General features: G+C 45.1%; 1 pseudogene; it reads right to left on the bottom strand.

Annotated features, from left to right (window-relative positions):
* Positions 1-9,026: 9,026 nt before the first annotated feature.
* LOC123854687 (large ribosomal subunit protein uL1-like) lies at positions 9,027-16,025 on the bottom strand (annotated as a pseudogene).
* Positions 16,026-21,199: the final 5,174 nt, after the last annotated feature.

Raw genomic sequence — 21,199 nt, 5'->3', positions numbered from 1 at the left:
GTTCCCTCTCTCGCTATGTCCCTCTGTCAAATAAATAAATAAAATCTTAAAAAAAAAAAAAAAAAAGCGTTTCAAATGTTGTTAAATCAGCCTGGAATCAACCCCTTTGAAACCGACCAACAACATCATACTATAAGTCGCTAATATTCTAATGGAGGAGACAAGATGTTAAATAAAGAATTACATCATCAGAAGTGTGCAAAGTGCTGCAAACAAGCATCTCTAATGGGATCCTGTCATCTCAGGTGGCTGGGGCAGGCTTTCCTCAAGAAGTAATATTTTTTTTTTTTTTTTTTAAGATTTTATTTATTTATTCATGAGAGACAGAGAGAGAGAGAGAGAAGCAGGCTCCCAAGGAGCAGGGAGCCCGATGTGGGACTCGATCCCAGGACCCTGGGATCATGACCTGAGCTGAAGGCAGACGCTTAACCATCTGAGCCACCCAGGCGCCCCAAGAAGTAATATTTAAGCTGAAATCTGAAGGATGACTACAAGTTAGCCAGACAAAGAGAATGAAAACAAGCACCACAGAGGGGGAGGAGGCGTGTGTAAAGGCCCCGAGGAAGGAAGATCTGAGACCCAGGAACCGAAGGGGATTCCTGCATGATTGGGTCAGAGAATAGGAGAGCAGAGTGCTGGAGACAAAGCCAGGGCAGGCAGGAGGGGGGGCGGTGTGGCAGCTCCTGTGGGGTCTTCTGCAACACATTGCACATGTTGAGGTTTTATTCTGAGGGCACTGTAAAGCTCTTGGAAGGCTTTTTTTGTTTTGTTTTGTTTTGTTTTTGTAAGTAACACTCGACGAGGGGCTCAAACTCACAAACCCGAGGTCAAGAGTCGCCTACTCTACCCACTGAGCCAGCCAGACACCTCTCTTGGAGGTTTTTTTTTTTTTTAATTTTTTTAAAAGACTTTTTATTTATTTATTTGACGGGGGGGGGGAACACAAGCAGGGGGAGTGGGAGAGAAAGAAGCAGGCTTCCCACCGAGCAGGGAGCCCGATGCGGGGCTCGATCCCAGGACCCCGGGATCATGACCCGAGCCGAAGGCAGACACTTAACGACTGAGCCACCCAGGCGCCCCTCTTGGAGGGTTTTAAACAACAGCGTACCATGGTCTGATTGGCACTTGTAAAAATACTCATTTTGGCTGCTAAGTGGGGGAATGGATTGTAGAGAAGCAAGAACAGCTTGCAGAAGCTTAGGGAGAAGACTTGGCCATAATCTGCTCAACATAGTCCCTGTGCTAAGGTGGTAGCAGCCTGGGTGGCAAGAAGTAGATATATTCAAGGGATATTTAGCAGGTAGATTAGGCAAAAGGTAGTGATTGATGGGACGTAAGTTCTGGGGAGAAAGAGGGAGGGATGACTCCTAGGTTTCTACAGGCTGGACCGCATATGGTGTCGGTTCTAATGGCAAGGTACTTCTGTTCAGCTCCAGAAGCCTCAAAACGGCCAATTTAGAGCAAAGCACTGAACAAAGCATCATCCAGAAAACATTCTTGACTGTTTATGAGACTTCACGTCTTCTAGATGCAGCTCTGAGACATGAGTCAGAGAACCTAAGTAATTCCGCAGGACTGCTGAAGGTTTTGAACACGCTCTTCCCCCCCGGCCCCGCACTAGAGCATCCCCCACCCTGGCACTAGCCTTTATGCCTAATCATTTGTTTAAAGGCAGCAGGATGGGGCACCTGGGTGGCTCAGTCGCTAAGCATCTGCCTTTGGCTCAGGTCATGATCTCTGGGTCCTGGGATCGAGCCCCGTGTCAGGCTCCCTGCTCAGCGGGAAGCCTGCTTCTTCCTCTCCTCCTGCTTGTGTTCCCTCTCTCACTGTCTCTCTCTCTGTCAAATAAATAAATAAAATCTTTTAAAAATAAATAAATAAATAAATAAATAAATAAATAAAGGCAGCAGGATGAGGGGCACCTGGGTGGCTCAGTCGGTGGAGCATCTGACTCTTGATTTCTCTCAGGTCTTGATCTCAGGGTCCTGAGATTGAGCCTCACATCAGGCTACCCACTCAGTGTGGAGTCTGCTTGTTCCTCTCCCTCCCCCGCTTTTCCTTCCCTCACACACACACTCTCTCTTTTTTTCCCTCTCCTCTCAAGTAAATAAAAATGTTTTGGGGCACCTGGGTGGCTCAGTCGTTAAGCGTCTGCCTTCAGCTCAGGTCATGATCCCAGGGTCCTCAGCGGGGAGCCTGCTTCTCTCTCTCCCTCTGCCACTCCCCCTGCTTGTGCTCTCTCGCTCTCTCTCAAATAAAATTTTTTAAAAATTTAAAAAAATGTACACAATGTTATATGTTAATTATATCTCAATTTTTTTTAGGAAAAAAAGAAAGAATAGGCTAAACTGTTGAATGGGTTATCTATACAGGGTCATGGTAGAACTTTGAGCAGACTATAAGATGTGGGGTCACAGATTATTGTCAGATGGCATGAGCCTCAAAAGGGAATTTCCATGAGGAAAAAGGGGGAATGGTCTGGAAGCAGGCACAAAAGCAGGGAAAACTCTGCTCTGCTTCCAAACCCCGAGGTGCTCCCTCGGCTCATAGGCTACAGGAGAAGTGGCCTCTTCATGGGAAAGCCACTCCTCAGGGCAAAGAAGAAGATAGCAAGAGAGTCCTTTGAAGATCCTGAGGCTGATGGAGATTTTCCTCACAAAGAAACCAGGGCTTCCAACAGCACGGGAGGAAGAAGCCATGAGGAAATGGCCCAGAGGAGGGGGGGTAGATGACAGGGCCAGGCATTTGGGGTGCTGAAAACTGGACATTGAAGCTTGGTGAAATCACCTGAGCTGTCAATTCTTTGTTTGTTTTTTTATATTATTTTCAATTATTCTTTTTTTAAAGTAGGCTCCATGCCCAACATGAGGCTTGAACTCACGACCCTGAGATCAAGAGTCACACGCTCTACTAACTGAGCCAGCCAGGTGCCTCTAGAAATTTTTAAGTAATTTCTACACCCAACGTGGGCCTTGAACCCACAACCCCGAGATCAAGAGTCATGTGCTCCAGTGACCGGGCCAGAGCCAGCGAGGAGCCTTGGGGCTGTTGATTCTTTAGTGGGTAGTTCCAACTGCCTTCAGCCTCCTAGGCTGGCAAGGGCCTTTTGCCTCTAAGTTGAGTGATATTTTTAGAAGCTGCTCCTTTAAATCCGCAACAAGTCAGAGTGATGTCTCACTGATGAGGGCCTTTTCTTAAGCCCTTCGAGGGCTCCAATGGTCTAAGGAGGAACTATGTTATAAATACGGAGAACAAAGCAATTCTGACACTTGTTTGTCCCGCTAAAGGGTGGTCCTGAAACAGAGCGCACAACTTTACAACACAGCATGAGCCGCTGGCTGCATTGCCTTTGAAATACACAAATCTTTGGGTGACAAAGAATGTCCGCACAAAGACTTCGTTCATAATAGTCCCAGTGGGAAAGTAACCATCAGCAGGAGAATGGATGGACGAATGGTATGTCCATACAAGGGAACACCACACAACAACAACAAAAAATAAATGAACCACTGAATACCCATCACAGTATGAATGAATCCCACAGACAGTATGTTGAAGGGAAGAAGCCAGACGTAAGAGATCACACACAGTGTGACTCCATTTACATGAACTTCTAGGACAGGGATGGGGGGTTGAGGACTGACTTCAAAGGGGCATGAAGGCTATTTGGGTGGATGAAGGAAATGTTCTGTATCTTGATCAGAGTAAGTGTTACATAGGTTTATATATTTATCAAAACTCATGAAACTATAGGGGTGCCTGGCTGGCTTAGTCGGTACAGCATGCAACTCTTGATCTCGGGGTTGTGAGTTCAAGCCCCACATTGGGTGTAGAGATTACTAAAGAAATAAATAAACCTTAAAAAAACCTCATCAAACTACACACTTAAAATCTGTATGTTTTACAGTGACTTTACAGGTAATACAATGGCACTAAATTCATATGTTTCAATAGTTACTCTGAATGTAAATGGGCTAAATGCCCCAATCAAAAGACACGGGGTATCAGATTGGATAAAAAAGCAAGACCCACCGATATACTGTCTGCAAAAGACTCATTTTAGACCCACAGACACCTCCAGATTGAAAGTGAGGGGGCGGAAAACCATTTATCATGCTAATGGACATCAAAAGAAAGCTGGGATAGCAATCCTTTTTTTGTTTGTTTTTTAAAGATTTTATTTATTTATTTTGACAGAGAGAGACACAGTGAGAGCGGGAACACAAGTGGGGGCAGTGGGAGAGGGAGAAGCAGGCTCCCCGCAGAGCAGGGAGCCCGATGCGGGGCTCGATCCCAGGACCCTGGGATCATGACCTGAGCCGAAGGCAGACGCGTAACGACTGAGCCACCCAGGCGCCCCTGGGATAACAATCCTTATATCGGACAAATTAGATTTTTTTTTTAAAGATTTAGTTTATTTATTTATTTATTTATTTGACAGAGAGAGAGAGCACAGCAGGGGGAGAGGTAGAGGGAGAAGCAGGCTCCCACTGAGCATGGAGCCCGATGTGGGACTTAATCCCAGGACCCTGGGATCATGACCTGAGCTGAAGGCAGACGCTTCACCACTGAGCTACCCAGGCACCCCGACAAATTAGATTTTAAACCAAAGACTGTAATAAGAGATGAAGAAGGACACTATATCATAATTAAAGGGTCTATCCAACAAGAAGATCTAACAATTATAAACATTTATGCCCCTAATATGGGGGCAGCCAATTATATAAACCAATTAATAACACAATTAAAAAGCACATTGATAATAATACAATAATAGTAGGGGACTTTAACACCACACTCACTGCAATGGACAGATCATCTAAGCAGAAAATCAACAAAGAAACAAGGGCTTTGAATGACACACTGGAACAGATGGAGTTCACAGATATATTCAGAGCATTCCATCCGAAAGCAACAGAATACACATTCTTCTCGAGTGCACATGGGACATTCTCCAGAACAGATCACATACTGGGTCACAAATCAGGTCTCAACCAGTACCAAAAGATTGGGATCATTCCCTGCATATTTTCAGACCACAGTGTTTTGAAATTTGAACTCAGTCATAAAAGGAAATTTGGAAAGAACTCAAATACATGGAGGTTAAAGAGCATCCTACTAAAGAATGAATGGGTCAACCAGGAAATTAAAGAAGAATTTTAAAAATCATGGAAACAAATGAAAAAGAAAACACAACTGTTCAAAACCTTTGGGATGCAGCAAAGGCAGTCCTAAGAGGGAAGTATATAGCAATACAAGCCTTTCTCAAGAAACAAGAAAGATCTAAAATACACAACCCAACTTTATACCTAAAGGAGCTAAAGAAAGAACAGCAAAGAAAGCCTAAACGCAGCAGGAGAAGAGAATTTATAAAGATTAGAGCACAAATCAATGAAATAGAAACCAAAAGTACAATAGAACAGATCAACAAAACTAGGAGTTGGTTCTTTGAAATAATTAATAAGATCGCTAAAGCCCTGGCCAGACTTATCAAAAAGAAAAGAGAAAGGACCCAAATAAATAAAATCATGAATGAAAGAGGAGAGATCACAACCAACACCAAAGAAATACAAACAATTAAAATAACATATTATGAGCAAATATATGCCAACAAATTAGGCAATCTGGAAGAAATGGATGCATTCCTAGAGATGTATAAACCACCAAAACTGAAGCAGGAAGAAATAGAAAACCTGAACAGATCCATAACCAGCAAGAAAATTGAAGCAGAAATCAAAAATTTCCCAAAAAGAGTCCAGGGTCAGATGGCTTCCCAGGGGAATTCTACCAAACATTTAAAGAAGAATTAATATCTAGGGCGCCTGGGTGGCTCAGATGGTTAAGCGTCTGCCTTCGGCTCAGGTCACGATCCCACGGTCCTGGGATCAAGCCCCACATCAGGCTCCTGGCTCAGTGGGGAACCTGCTTCTCCCTCTCCCTCTGCTTCTCTCTCTGCTCGTGCTCTCTCTCTCTCTCTGTGTCTCAAATGAATAAATAAAATCTTTAAAAAAAAAAGAATTAATACTTATTCTTCTGAAGATATTTCAAAAAATAGAAATGGAAGGTAAACTTCCAGACTCTTTCTATGAGACAGCATTACCTTGATCCCAAAGCTAGACAAAGACCCCATCAAAAAGGAGAATTACAGACCAATATCCCTGATGAACATGGATGCAAAAATTCTCACCAAGATACTAGCCAATAGGATCCAACAGTACATTAAAAGGATTATTCACAACGACCAAGTGGGATTTATTCTTGGGCTGCAAGGGTGGTTCAACATCCATAAATCAATCATTGTGATACACTACATAAATAAAAGAAAGGACAAGAACCATATTATCCTCTCAATAGATGCAGAAAAAGCATTTGACAAAGTACAGCATCCTTTCTTGATTAAAACTCTTCACAGTGTAGGGATAGAGGGAACATACCTCAATATCATATCTCAATATAAAAGCCATATACAAAAAGCTCACATCATTCTCAATGGGGAAAAACTGAGAGCTTTTCCTCTAAGGTCAGGAACAGGACAGGGATGTCCACTATCACCACTGTTGTTCAAAATAGTACTAGAAGTCCTAGCCTCAGCAATCAGACAACAAAAAGAAATAAAAGGCATCCAAATCGGCAGAGTAGAAGTCAAACTCTGATTCTTCTCAGATGACATGATACTCTATGTGGAAAACCCAAAAGACCCCACCCCAAAATTGCTAGAACTCATATAGGAATTCAGTAAAGTGGCAGGAGATAAAATCAATGCACAGAAATCAGTTTCATTTGTATACACTAACAATGAGACAGAAGAAAGAGAAATTAAGGAGCCGATTCCATTTACAAATGTACCAAAAACCCTAAGATACGTAGGAATAAATCTAACCAAAGAGGCAAAGGATCTGTACTCAGAAAACTATAGAACACTCATGAAAGAAATTGAGGAAGACACAAAGAAATGGAAAAACATTCCATGCTCATGGATTGGAAGAACAAATATTGTTAAAATGTCTATGCTATCTAGAGCAATGTATATGTTCAGTGCAATCCCTATCAAAGTACCATCAACTTTTTTCACAGAGCTGGACCAAACAATCCTAAAATTTGTATCGAACCAGAAAAGACCCAAATAGCCACAGGAATGTTGAAAAAGAAAACCAAAGCTGGCGGCATCACAGTTCCGGACTTCCAGCTCTATTACAAAGCTGTCATCATCAAGACAGTATGGTACTGGCACAAAACCAGACACATAGATCAATGGAACAAAATAGAGAACCCAGAAATGGACCCTCGGGTGTATGGTCAACTAATCTTCAACAAAGCAGGAAAGAATATCCAATGGAAAAAAAAAACAGTCTCTTCAACAAATGGTGTTGGGAAAATTGGACAGCCACACACAGAAGAATGAAACTGGACCATTTTCTTACACCATAAACAAAAATAGACCCAAAATGGATAAAAGACCTAACTGTGAGACAGGAATCCATCAAAATCCTAGAGGAGAACACAGGCAGCAATCTCTGTGACCTCAGCCACAGCAACTTCTTGTTAGACACGTCTCCAAAGGCAAGGGAAACAAAAGCAAAAATGAACGATTGGGACTTCATCAAGATAAAAAGTTTGCACAGCAAAGGAAACAGTCAACAGAACCAAAAGACAACCGACAGAATGGGAGAAGATATTTGCAAATGTCTTATCAGATAAAGGGCTAGTATCCAAAATCTATAAAGAACATATCAAACTCAACACCCAAAGAACAAATCATCCAACCAAGAATTGGGCAGAAGACATGAACAGACATTTCTCCAAAGAAGACATACAAATGGCCAACAGACACATGAAAAAATGCTCAACATTATTTGGCATCAGGGAAATACAAATCAAAACCACAATGAGGTACCATCTCACGCCAATCAGAAAGGCCAAAATTAACAAGTTAGGAAACAACAGATGTTGGCAAGGATGAGGAGAAAGGAAAACCCTCGTACACTGTTGTGGGAATGGAAGCTAGTACAGACACTCTGGAAAACAGTATGGAGGTTCCACAAAAAGTTGAAAATAGGGATGCTTGCGTGGCTCAGTCATTTAAGCATCTGCCTTTGGCTCAGGTCATGATCCCAGGGTCCTGGGATCGAGCCCCGCATCAGGCTCCCTGCTCAGCAAAGAGCCTGCTTCTCCCTTTACCTGCCACTCCCCCTGTTTGTGCTCTCTCTCTCTGACAATAAATAAATACAATCTTTTTTTAAAAAGTTGAAAATAGAGTTACCCTACAACTCAGCAATTGCACTACTAGGTATTTACCTCAAAGATACAAATGTAGTGATCTGAAGGGGCACCTGCATCCCAATGTTTATAGCAGCAATGTTCACAGTAGCCAAACTATGGAAAGAGCCCAGATGTCCATCGACAGATGAATGGATAAAGAAGATGTGGTATAGGGGCGCCTGGGTGGCTCAGTCGTTAAGTGTCTGCCTTCGGCTCAGGTCATGATCCCAGGGTCCTGGGATCGAGCCCGGCGTCGGGCTCCCTGCTCTGTGGGAAGCCTGCTTCTCTCTCTCCTGCTTCTCCCTCTCCCACTCCCCCTGCTTGTGTTCCCCCTCTCACTGTGTCTCTCTCTGTCAAATAAATAAATAAAAATCTTTAAAAAAAAAAAAAGATGTGGTATATGGGGCACCTGGGTGGCTTAGTCGGTTAAGCAGCTGCCTTCGGCTCAGGTCGTGTTCCCAGGGTCCTGGGATCAAGCCCCACTTCAGGCTCCTCGCTCAGCGGGGAGGCTTCTCCCTCTGCCTGCCGCTCCTCCTGCTTGTCCTTGCTCTCTCCCCCGACCTGTGTCAAATAAATAATTAAAATCTTTAAAAAATATGTGGTGTGTATATATATATATATATATATATACACAATGGAATATTACTCAGCCATCAAAAAAATGAAATCTTGCCATTTGCAATGACATGGATGGAACTAGAGGGTATTGTGCTAAGTGAAATAAGTCAATCAGAGAAAGACAATATGATTTAACTCATATGTGGAATTTAAGAAACAAAACAGAGGAGCATAGAGGTGCTCTTGATGTGTAAAGCCCAGACGTTCTGCCAATTCTTCTTGAGCAAGGACACAAGGAAATTGACCGCTAAGTGGATGTTGTACACAAGCTCGTCATCTGCCATCTTCACATGGCCAACAGCCACTGCCAGACACAGCACCTTCTTTATCTGGAATTTGATGGTGGACTTCACTTCATCCACTTTGGCCACCATGTTCTCATTGTGGGTCAGTAAGGAAGGGAACTTGCCAGACTCATTCAGGCCTGGGCCCAGGATTCGTGGGATCTGCTTGATCAGAGATTCTGAAGCCAAAAAGGCATCATACTTCTTGGCCAGCTTCTTGACTAATTCTTATTCTTGTTGAGGTTCTTCAGTGCCTCAGTGTCCATGTGGGGAATATCCACTGCCTTGGCCTCATCACAGTGCTGCTGGTCCCCCAAAACACATACAGAGAACTTGGGGCGGGGAGTGGACTTAAGCCTGACAGTGCCCGAGAAGTGTTTGTCCTTCTGAGAGTCATAGTTCTTCAGGCTGATCTGCAGCTCCACCATCTCCAAAAACTTCCAGCCCTGCCCCGTACAGGGTGTCACGGGAGACTTTGCTGCTCATGGTTCTTCGCGCCACAGTAACCGGAAAAGAGAAAATATAAGAGACTCTTTTTTTTTTTTAAGAGTTTATTTATTTATTTGACAGAGAGAGACAGGGAGAGAGGGAACACAAGCAGAGGGAGTGGGAGAGGGAGAAGCAGGCCTCCCACAGAGCAGGGAGCCCGATGTGGGGCTCGATCCCAGGACTCTGGGACCGTGACCTGAGCCGAAGGCAGACGCTTAACGACTGAGCCACCCAGGCGCCCCAATATAAGAGACTCTTAATCATAGGAAAGAAACTGAGGGTTGCTGGAGAGGAGGATGGGGTAACTGTCTATCGACATTAAGGAAGACACGTGACGTAACGAACACTGGGTGTTATATTAGACTGATGAATCACTGAACTCTACTCTGAAACTAATAATACACTATATATTAATTAATTGAATTTAAATAAAATAAAATAAAAATAAATAAATAAAATCTGTATGTTTTAGTGCATCTAAATTACCCTCGGGGTAATTTTGCCCCCGGGGTCATTTAGCACTGTCTGGAAACATTTTTGGTTGTCACGATTGGGGGGCTGCTATTGAGACCTGGACCGGAGAGGCCAAGAATGCTGCTAAATGCCCTACAATGCACAGGACAGCCCTCACAACCAGGACTTATCTGGTCCGAAATGTCCATGCTTCCATCAGCGTATCATCTTGTACTGATCTTTGGGACTCTGTCTAAGAGGGGCCTCTATTTTGTTTGCTTTCCAGAAATAACTAAACAGCAGCTCATTGACGTCTAGGTCTCTGCATGCTGCAAAACAGCCATTTTTAATCTTCCAGAATAGAAGCCATATTTCACTGCTTATCTAAAGGAATTGAGACTAACCTAGCTTGCCTGTTGTGGTCAAAGAGTTTGGGGGCGTTTTGTGGAGGGAGTGCCTCAGAAAGTCCTGCTAGAGGAGGTTGGAGCCGTTTTCTGAGGAACCAGCATTAATTATCTGAAGATAAAGGAGAACACCCCTTCCCACAACACTTTTAAATAGAGAAGCAGAATAAACAGTCAGGTTTCGGGGGGAGCCTGGCTGGCTCAGTTGGAGGAGCACATGACTCTTAATCTCAGGGTCATGAGTTTGAGCCCCACATTGGGTGTAGAGATTGCTTAAAATAAATAAACTTAGGAGAAAAAGACAGTGAGGTTTAGGGCAAAGAAAGCTATATTAGTGGAAAATGAACTAGAAAGAGGAGCCCATGGAGACAGGAAGCCAGCAGTGAGGGTCCAGGTAGGTGCCAGCTGATGAGGGAGCCAGCCATTCTCACCTCCCACCTCAACTCCAGGAACCTTCTTCCAGCACTTTATTCCCCAAACACCAACTCCAGACATCTCTGTCTGGTATTCCGGACTCATTTAAGTATTTTTTTAAAGATTTTATTTAGTTATTTGAGAGAGAGAGAGAATGAGAGAGAGAGCACATGAGAGGGGGGAGGGTCAGAGGGAGAAGCCAGCTGAGCAGGGAGCCCGATGCGGGACTCGATCCTGGGACTCCGGGATCATGACCTGAGCCAAAGGCAGTCGTTTAACCTACTGAGCCACCCAGGCGCCCCTAAGTATTTTTTTTAAGATTTGATTTGATTGATTGATTGATTGATTGATTTTTATTTTTTTTTAAAGATTTTATTTATTTGAGAGAGAGAGAATGAGAGACAGAGAGCATGAGAGGGAGGAGGGTCAGAGGGAGAAGCAGACTCCCCGCCGAGCAGGGAGCCCGATGCGGGACTCGATTCCGGGACTCCAGGATCATGACCTGAGCCGAAGGCAGTCGCTTAACCAACTGAGCCACCCAGGCGCCCCTATTTATTTATTTATTTTAAGATTTTATTTATTTATTTGACAGAGAGAGACACAGCGAGAGAGGGAACACAAGCAGGCGGAGTGGGAGAGGGAGAAGCAGGCTTCCCGCTGAGCAGGGAGCCCGATGCGGGGCTCGATCTCAGGACCCTGAGATCATGACCTGAGCTGAAGGTAGACGCTTCACTGACTGAGCCACCCAGGCACCCCATTCCGGACTCATTTCTGCACTGCTTCTTAGCACTTTGGGTGTAAATACCATTTCATTAACTACATTTATGCTCTCCAGGAGCACAGACAATGCCCTCCTGCTTTTAGTTCCTCAAAGATTATCAGAGTGGTTGTTTATACATACATTTGCTTCCTAACAGTGGCATAAAAAATGATAGGGAGGACACTGTCTTTGTTTAGGAAAAGACTTGATAAGTGTTTTAAAGAAAGGTGAGACCCCAAATGCCTAAGTCTGCAAGTGCCAAAGCGGTAAGAGAATGCACCCGAATGCTCTGCACTGAAAATTGAACCAAAATTTGGAGCTGGGGGGCACCTGGGTGGCTCAGTTGGCTCAGTGTCTGACTCTTGGTTTGGACTTAGGTCATGGTCTCAGCTTAGGTCATGGTCTCAGGGTCATCTTCTCTGGGTCCTGGGATTGAGCCCCGCGTCAGGCTCCACTCTTGGTGTGTGTGGGGGGGTCTGCTTGAGGATTCTCTCCCTCTGCCCCTCCCCCCCACTCTCACTCTCTCTCTCTCAAATAAATAGATAAATCTTTTTTAAAAAAATTTTGGAGCTGGACAAGAAAGAGCAGAGAGGAAGGCTGAGCAATGTGAGGGGTGTTGGAGCCTGAACTGTGGAAACAACAGGGGACCTTCAGCAAAAAGATTTCCCTGATAGGACTTTAAAGTTGTTCCTGTTTCTACAATGTCAATCCCTGCCCCTCCCCAACCCTTCAGTGGTGACATCTGCTCACATAGATGCCTGCGTGAGTGGTTGGTTTAGTGAGAATTCAGGGGCAAGGGATGGTTCACATCCCTGTCCGTGCTGTTGGATGAGGCCCTACTCCAGTGGGACTGTGGGAAAATCCCCGACTCAAACCGGTCCAGCCGGGGACCGGAAGCGACCATGTGGGGGGGCTACATCAGTTGAACAGGATAGGGAGCATCAAAGAAATAAGAAAACCTCCTGCAGAGGAATGCTCTTTGTCAATGAGCAGTCCGGGCCATGGGGGGTGACAGACATGCTTCCTGAAACATAAAGAGTACTCCGGGCCGCTCCTCACCCTCTTAGACTTTCCCTCTGTGGGCTTCTGGGTCAGCACTCTGTTCTTGTTCCTCTCTCACTCACTGCTTACCCCTTCCCAGTACCCCCCTCTCCATGCTGGCTCCTCCTCTTATCAGCCCCTGGATATTGGAGGGAGGAGAGCCACCTCTCTTCTCTGCTACAGACTTTCTCTGGGCCCCTGGTCCTAAATAGCAGATACATTCTGACGACTCCCACACTTATATCAGTCTAAGTCTCTCCCCTAAACTCCAGGTGCATTTAGCCAATTGCTTACTTGACACCTCGGCTTGCATGTCTAACAAGCATCCTGAACTTAAAACATCCGAAACAAGCTCATGGCCTCTCCCCTGCAACAACTTCCTTCTCTTAGTCCTCCCCTTTGCGGTAAAGGGCAGGAGCAAACACGCAGCTGCTCCAGCCACAACCTGTCAGGTCTAATTCCTTCCTGTTCCTCACTATCCGAATTCAACCCTCAAGTCCCATGGGCTCTAACCCCAGATCACAGCCCTGATCTGCCCCTTCTCTCACTTCCAGCTCTCCCACCCGAGTGCAGTCCTCTACCAAACACCTGCTGTCCAGCCGCCGTGGCTTCCCCCCAAGCTGGGCCCCTGCTGCTTCTCCACTCGCCTCCCTGCAGCCTTGGCACAGTAGCCACGGGCATCTTCTCGCAACATAAGTGACATCGAGTCACCCCCCTGCCGGAACTCCTTGAACGGCCTTGTAAACAGGAAATCGTATCTGTTTTGATCATCACTGTCTCCTCAGCACTTAGCACAGCACCTGGCCCCCATTCATAGGACTTTGACAAATGAGTGAGTGAGGGCTTTCCAAAGTCTGATGAAGTATCCCATGAGAACATCCACCCGCTTCTGACTTCATGCTTTCCAAGCATCCTTCTTTTTTTTTTTTTTTTTTAAGATTTATTTATTTATTTGACAGAGAGACACAGCGAGAGAGGGAACACAAGCAGGGGGAGTGGGAGAGGGAGAAGCAGGCTTCCCACCAAGCAGGGAGCCTGATGCAGGGCTCGATGCCAGGACCCTGAGATCATGACCTGAACCGCAGGCAGACGCTTAACGACTGAGCCACCCAGGCGCCCCTCCAAGCATCCTTCTGATTCAGCCTCCTGAGTACCTCACAACCAGCTCCCCTCCTGGGAGACACATGTGACTGATAATAATGTCAGTCATCGTTAACCTTTATGTGGGGTTTCCTATGTCCTCTGTACCTTTCTAAATGCTTTGCATAACTCATAATAATCCTATGAGGAGGGAAATACTATCATTCCCACTTCAGAGGTGAGAAAAACGAGGCCCAGAGAGTCTAAGTAACTTGCCATGAGGCACACAGCTAATAATTGGTAGAGCAGGATTCAAGCCAGGCTATCTGGCTCCAGAGGTCCTTCCTTCCTTCCTTCCTTCCTTCCTTCCTTCCTTCCTTCCTTCTTTCTCTTTCTTTTTCTTTCTTTCTTTCTTTTTCTTTCTTTCTCTCTTCTTTCTTCTTTCTTTCTTTCTTTCTTTCTTTCTTTCTTTCTTTCTTTCTTTCTTTCTTTCACAGCTTTATTGAGATATAATTCACATGCCATACATTCACCCATATTTAAAGTATATCATTCAATGGCTTTTAGAATATTCACAGAGTTGTGCAACCCTCACAACAACCAATTATAGAACATTTTTGGGACCTGAAAAAGAAACCCTATCCTCCCTAACAGTCATGTGCATTTTTCCTCCACCTCCCCACCCCCGGCCTCAGGCAACCACTAATCTACTTTCTATCTTTATAGACTATCTATTCTGGACATTTCATATAAATGGAATCGTACAATACGGGATCTTTTGTGAATGGCTTAGTTCACTTAGCACAACGTTTTCAAGGTCATCCACGTGGTAACATGTGTCAGTATGTCTTCCCTTTTATTTTTATTTTATTTTATTTAAGTAGGCTCCACACCTAGTGTGGAGCCCAATGCAGGGCCTGAACTCATGACTCCGAGATCAAGATCTGAGCCGAGATCAAGAGTCAGACACTCAACTGACTGAGCCACCCAGGCGCCCCTTCCCTCCTTTTAATGACTAGTAATATTCTATTATTTGTATAGAGGGCATTTTATTTATTTATTTATTTTTAAAGATTTTATTTATTTATTTAAGAGAGAGAGTGAGCGAGAAAGAGAGAGCACAAGCAGGGGGAGGGGCAGGAGAGGGAGAAGCAGGCTCCCCACTGAGCAAGGAGCCCAATGCAGGACTTGATCCCAGGACCCTGGAATCATGACCTGAGCTGAAGGCAGACGCTTCACCGACTGAGCTACCCAGGTGCTCAACCGCATTTTATTTATCCGTTCATTCACTGATGGACATTTGAGTTGTTTCCACTTTTTTTGGCTATTACAAATAATGCTGCTGTGATCATTTGTGCATAAGTTTTTGCATGGATGTGTGTTTTCATTTCTCGTGGGTATTACCTAGGAGTGAAACTTCTGGGTCACGTGAGATACAGAGACAAGTTTCTTTTTTTTCTTTTTTACATGCAGGGTTTTTTTTTTAAGATTTTATTTATTTATTTGAGAGAGAAAGGCACATAGAGAGTGCACAAGTGGGGGGAGGGAGAAATGAACTCCCTGCTGAGCACGGAGCTTGATCCCAGGACCCTGAGATCATGACCCACGCAGAAATCAAGAGTTGGATGCTTAACCAACTGAGCCACCCAGGCGCCCCAAATTCTTTTTTTTAATTTTTTATTTAAATTCAATTTAGTTAACAGAGACAAGTTTCTTAAAAGCCTCCCTATGTAGCCTCCTGTAGTGAAGGATACTATGAACGAAATGATGGGTTTGATGTTTACATTAGTCTTGAGATTCTTAGTTAGTATAGTTGACAGCTGCCTGGCCTGCTGGTAGACCTAAAACCCGAGTGGTGAGGGGTCGCCTCTGAGAATGACAGAGAATGTCCCCAGAGGAAAAACTTGCCAGTTGCAGATTCCTCATGTCAGGTCAGTCCCTGACAAGGTCGATATCACTTCCTTTTCTAAAGGGAGAAATGGGGCGCCTGGATGGCTCAGTTGGTTAAGCGACTGCCTTCAGCTCAGGTCATGATCCTGGAGTCCCTGGATCGAGTCCCACATCAGGCTCTCTGCTCAGCAGGGAGTCTGCTTCTCCCTCTGACCCTCCCCCCTCTCATGTGCTCTCTCTCATTCTCTCTCTCTCAAATAAATAAATAAAATCTTTAAAAAAAAAAAAGGGAGAAATGGGTTTGTATCAGTTTACCTGCACCTTTTCATCCATGGTCCTTCCTGATCAAGGGCAGAAATTTGCAAGGGGACGGGTTAGTGTCTGTATGTGCTGTCAGTACGGAGGAATAAAATATTTTTATTTTTAAAAATCAGTCCTTTTAGGGATCAAGTGTAACAGAAACCTCCTTAGTACCTTTCCCAGCCCTTCAGCGCATGCTCACACCCCCTTACCAGCCCCTCAGGAACGAGGCTGCCTCCACTCAGAGTGATGGGTCTTTCTCCCTCAGGGAGCTCATCTCGGCTTCCAGGATCAGGATGTGCAGATGAATGGAAGTTAGCTATGGAATCCGCATGACCAGCAAGCCTCAAAGGAGGAGCAGAAAGGTTTGAGGGGGGATTGCTTTGGGACTTGGGGACTTGCCCGAGGGCAGCACCTGGGAGTTCCCTTTCACATTTCTCTGCTCAGGTTGGTGACGCCAGATGCCTCAGCTGTCACCTCTCCTTCTTCATTGCCATCTTCCCCAGCCTCAGGGGTCTGTTGGTACTGTGATGGCTGTGTGATCAATGTCAGCCAATAAACACAGGAGCCTCCCTGGGAAAACATTCTGCCGGGGCTCGGAAGACAGCCCTGCGGCTAAGCAGCTTGTCTTGGGCATAAAGGCCAACCAACACAGGTTGTTGCCTTGGTTTTGTTTTGATTTTATCATGGGTGTGGTTAGTGTGTTGTTCAGTGCCCAACAAACGTTAGTAGTCCCTGAACGTCTTCACTGGACGGAAGTTCAGAGCTGTTTGCTCTTCTTGTAATAAAGCCTTGAGTTAACTCACTGCCTTTCCTTTGGGTCCTCGCAGAGCTTTTTACTGATGACCTCCCTTCTGCCAAGGACATCTCTGTGAGATGGGCTGCAGACAGGAAGATCATACCCATATTCTTGAAGGCAGAAAAGTAGGACAACCAGGCTGAGTGGTTTTGCTCAGGATCACACAATAAATGGGCTGTGAGTTGAAGCTGAAAATAAGCCCTAAGCTTGTCAGTCATCACACCCTTCCCTCAGTGGGAAAGCTTAAGCTGCCTCTCTGCAGCAGGCTGAGTTTTCCAGGGGAGGGGGCGTGTCATGTAGGGAGCTGGTACCTGCCGCACACACCCCTGGGGATCCCAGCCGACTCGGACGTGCCCTTCCGGCTTTTAGTCTAGAAGGGAAAATCCAAGCTTAACCTGAAGGTACAGTATGTAGCTCTGTTTTCTTTTTTTTTTCTTTTTTTAAAAGATTTATTTATTTGAGAGAGAGTACATGATGGGGGGAGGGTTAGAGGGAGAAGCAGGCTCCTTGCTGAGCAGGGAGCCCGATGTGGGACTCGATGTGGGACTCGATCCAGGGACTCCAGGATCATGACCTGAGCCGAAGGCAGTCGCTTAACCAACTGAGCCACCCAGGCGCCCTGTAGCTCTGTTTTCTTCATCCTTGATAAACCGCCAGGCTATTCCCAGCTATTCCAGGGGTGGAGAGTTGCAATTTGGCCAAAGCTATCCATTTGTAGGATGCAGATTTGAGAACTGAAAGTGATTAAGATCAAATTTACCTGATAGGGAAAAGAAAGAAAGAAAGAAGAAAGAAAGAAAGAAAGAAAGAAAGAAAGAAAGAGAGAGAGAGAGAGAGAGAAACAAGGAAGGAAGGAAGGAAGAAAAGGAAAGGAAGGAAGGAAGAAAGTTCAAACAAAAAATACACACTGGAGTTTATTTTCCATTCAGCATTGTAGTACTAGTTGCTCGATATAGCTCATAATTTTCTAGTTAAGAGTAATACGTAAGTGGCCATCTGGGAAGAAAAATATGTTCCTAAAAGATAAGCATTTGAATTTCCTCTTTGCAATGCATTCTCAATGGGGGTAATATTGCCCCTAAAGGGGAAAAGAGGAAATTGGTTCTTGGAAGATGAAAAAATCTCAGATATTATAACTGTTTGTGGGCCTCTAAAGCTCAACTCTGCCCAACACAATCTTATTTCTTCATTTTCAATTTCCATCATCAAGAAGAATTTGAATTCAATTTACTTTTTCTCTTTTGGGGGAATATAATGAAATTTTGAAAAGGTTTAAAACGCCACTTTATGGAAAGGTTTGCTTTCTCCTACAAAGTCTCCGTCAGCCACGGCCTACCGTTAGTTCTTATCTTTTCTAGAAGTCTTAACTATTAATTGTGAGTCAGACTCCCAGGGTCATGTCTTTGGAATTACGGCAGCCAGTCTTGCATAATCGGGAGGTCGGCATCCTGTTAGGATTTGTCCGGCAGAGATACATGAGCACTGGGGAAAAACACGTCTCGTGGCTTGGGCTGTGTCTCTCCCCAGTGCTCTCAGCCACTCTGGCTCTCTCAGGTGGTGGCTTTATACATGCAAGTGGTTAATTTCAAGAATGTCATAAATGTAAACTTTGAAAAGGAAGGTGGGAGAAATCTCTTAAGTTTTTTTTTAAGATTTTATTTATTTATTTGAGAGAGAGAGAGAATGAGAGAGAGAGAGCATGGGGGGGGAGGGTCAGAGGGAGAAGCAGACTCCCTGCTGAGCAGAGAGCCTGATGCGGGACTTGATCCCAGAACTCCAGGATCATGACCTTAGCCGAAGGCAGTCGCTCAACCAACTGAGCCACCCAGGGGCCCCATCTTAAGTTTTTTTTTAAGATTTTATTTATTCATTTGAGAGAGAGAGAGAGAGCAGGAGCTGGGGGGGGGGGGGGGGGGGAGGAGCAGAGGGAGAAGGAGAAGGAGGCTCCCAGCTGAGAACATGACCTGAGCCCAAAGCAGGCACTTAAGCAGCTGAGTTTTGTTCCAGTACCAACACTGAATCACCGTGAGCTTCATTGTTTAAAAGCAAGTATATGTCCCCAAATACTGGACCTTAGAAACTACAGACCTAGGACCTTGCTTACTGCTGCTTCCCTGGATCTGCTAGTCAAAGGCAGCATGCCACAGGTCCCCTGGGTGGTTGCTTGTTGGGGGTAGGTATGGAGACAGAGGCTGGACTCCAAGACTGGAGGAGGATGAGGACCCTTTCCTGATCACGTGAGATAATGTACGTGAAGATGCTTTCGAACTGCAAAGTCTATCACATAGATCAAAAATCCTCCTTCTAACTGAGTGAATAAGCTACACGAAGGAAGGCAGGTTTATTTCAGGACGATGACCAGATCCCTGCCTTGATTTTTACCACAAAAAGTTGAAATAATTGATGGCTGTTTATAAAACCCTTTTTCTATCTTTGGGCAACAGGGTCTTCACGAGAGCGTGTGATATGTTATCAGCTGCCTTCCGCAGCCTTGTCTCACATTGCTGGCTGCTTACTTAGTTTTCATGGCAATCCTGTCCTTTCTTCTTGCGTCCATAGAAACTGCCAGTAATGCAGGGGCTTGTCCTTTCATGGGGCCTCTAAGATTCTCACAGCTTTGCTCTGAGCCCCAGAGCTTTCCCCCTTAAGCCAGAAATAGAGCTGGTGTATCTATTGGCAGTGTCTTCTAACTCAAACCAAAAGTGTCCCCTTTTCCATCTGAATGCCGCTTACGACATGTCCTGCTGAGAGGGCCCTTGCTCAGGGTTTTGGTTGTGGGGATCAGAGGCCTCACACTTTGATAAGCCGGCTAGTCAGTCCCTGTGCAGAATGCTCTGTGCCCCATGTGAAAAGGCACACGTCCTGAAAAACCCAGCTTTGCTATCAGGCGAAGGATGTGCATTAAATGTTTTTCCTCACATTTGTGCCTTTTAAGGGTTTGGCTGACAAAGGAATTTGTGAGAAAGGTCTTAATATGTTTGATGTACTCAGCGCTTCAATGTTCTAACTGCTCCTGAGGCAGAAGGTTTGGGGGTTACGTGGGGCAGAGCAAGATAAATCCAAGTTTGAATTGCAGATCTGACCCTTACTGGTTATGGGACCCATCTAAGCCCCGGTTTCCTCATCCGTAGAAGTTGGAAAACCATGGAACCTTCTCATTGGCTTGCTAAATGAGACCATGAGGTAATGGGCAGGAGATGCTGAGCACAGCACCTAGCATATAGTAAGTGCTCAGCACAAGGTACATGTGGCTGTTGTAATTCTCAGTGAAATGGGGAGCTGAACAAGAAAGGGGAAAAGCCTGCTTTGGAAGAGAAGGAGCCAAGTTAAATGCCACACAGAATTTTACAAACCTTACGTTTAAAAAAAAGATCACATTTATTTTTTTTTAAGATTTTATTTATTTATTTGAGAGAGAGAGCGCGCGTGAGAGAGCACAAGCAGGGGGAGTGGCAGGCAGAGGGAGAGGGAGAAGCAGGCTCCCCGCTGAGCAAGGTGGGGGTTCCATCCCAGGACCCCAGGGATCATGACCTGAGCTGAAGGCAGACGCTTAACCCACTGGGCCACCCAGTCCCCCCAATCACATTTATTTGTGAATAGGTAATACATACAACATATATAATCCAAAGGAAACAAAGGTATACAGTGAGAAATAGGTCCCTTCCCAGCCCCGTCCCCTTCCTCCAAGGTCCCCTCCCCAGGGACAACTATATACACGTTTCTTGAGTATCCTCCCAGAAATTTTCATTATTGAAAAAGTTACTTGTGAGGGAAATTCAGGGCTTTTTTGTTTGTTTTTAAGATTTTTTTTTTTTTTAAGGTAGGCTCCATGCTGTGGAGCCCAATACATGGCTTGAACTCAGAACCCTGAGATCAAGACCTGAGCTAAAACCAAGAGTCAGATGTTTAACCAACTGAGCCACCCAGCCACCCCCTGAAATTTTTATTTTTCTCTACCTAACCTCTACACCCAACATAGGGCTTGAACTTACAACCCCAAGATCAAGAGTCACACGCTCCACCCACTGAGCCAGCCAGGTGTCCTATGTGAGGGAAATTCGTTTTGATGAGCACTGCGATGGGATGACTTGCTAAACATCAGGCAGAACAGCTTGATAAGAAAGACAACTGTCTTTATGGTCTTGTTGGATCCCGAATTTAGGGAGTATTTTGACCGCATAGCTAGTTCTCTGCAGCCTGGGCTAGACAGGATAAAGTCTTTCCAGCTATAATAAGACACGTGGGCTCAGAAAAGTGTTGGGACTCATAGCTCCCAAAACAGAGAGCCCCTCATCTGTGATGGAGGATGTCAGGGCAGGGCAAAGCCACACTGTGAGATCTGAACTCTGGACTGTGGACTCATTCCCGACATTCCCCATTTGCCAAGCCCACATTGCCGACATTCCCG

Source organism: Mirounga angustirostris, unplaced genomic scaffold (assembly GCF_029215605.1).
Source record: "Mirounga angustirostris isolate CCGP_5_RB_7025 unplaced genomic scaffold, mMirAng1.0.hap1 SCAF_17, whole genome shotgun sequence".
Classification (NCBI taxonomy): Eukaryota; Metazoa; Chordata; class Mammalia; order Carnivora; family Phocidae; genus Mirounga; species Mirounga angustirostris.
Note: the sequence above shows the minus strand (reverse complement) of the source record. Positions and strands in the feature narration are given on the sequence as shown.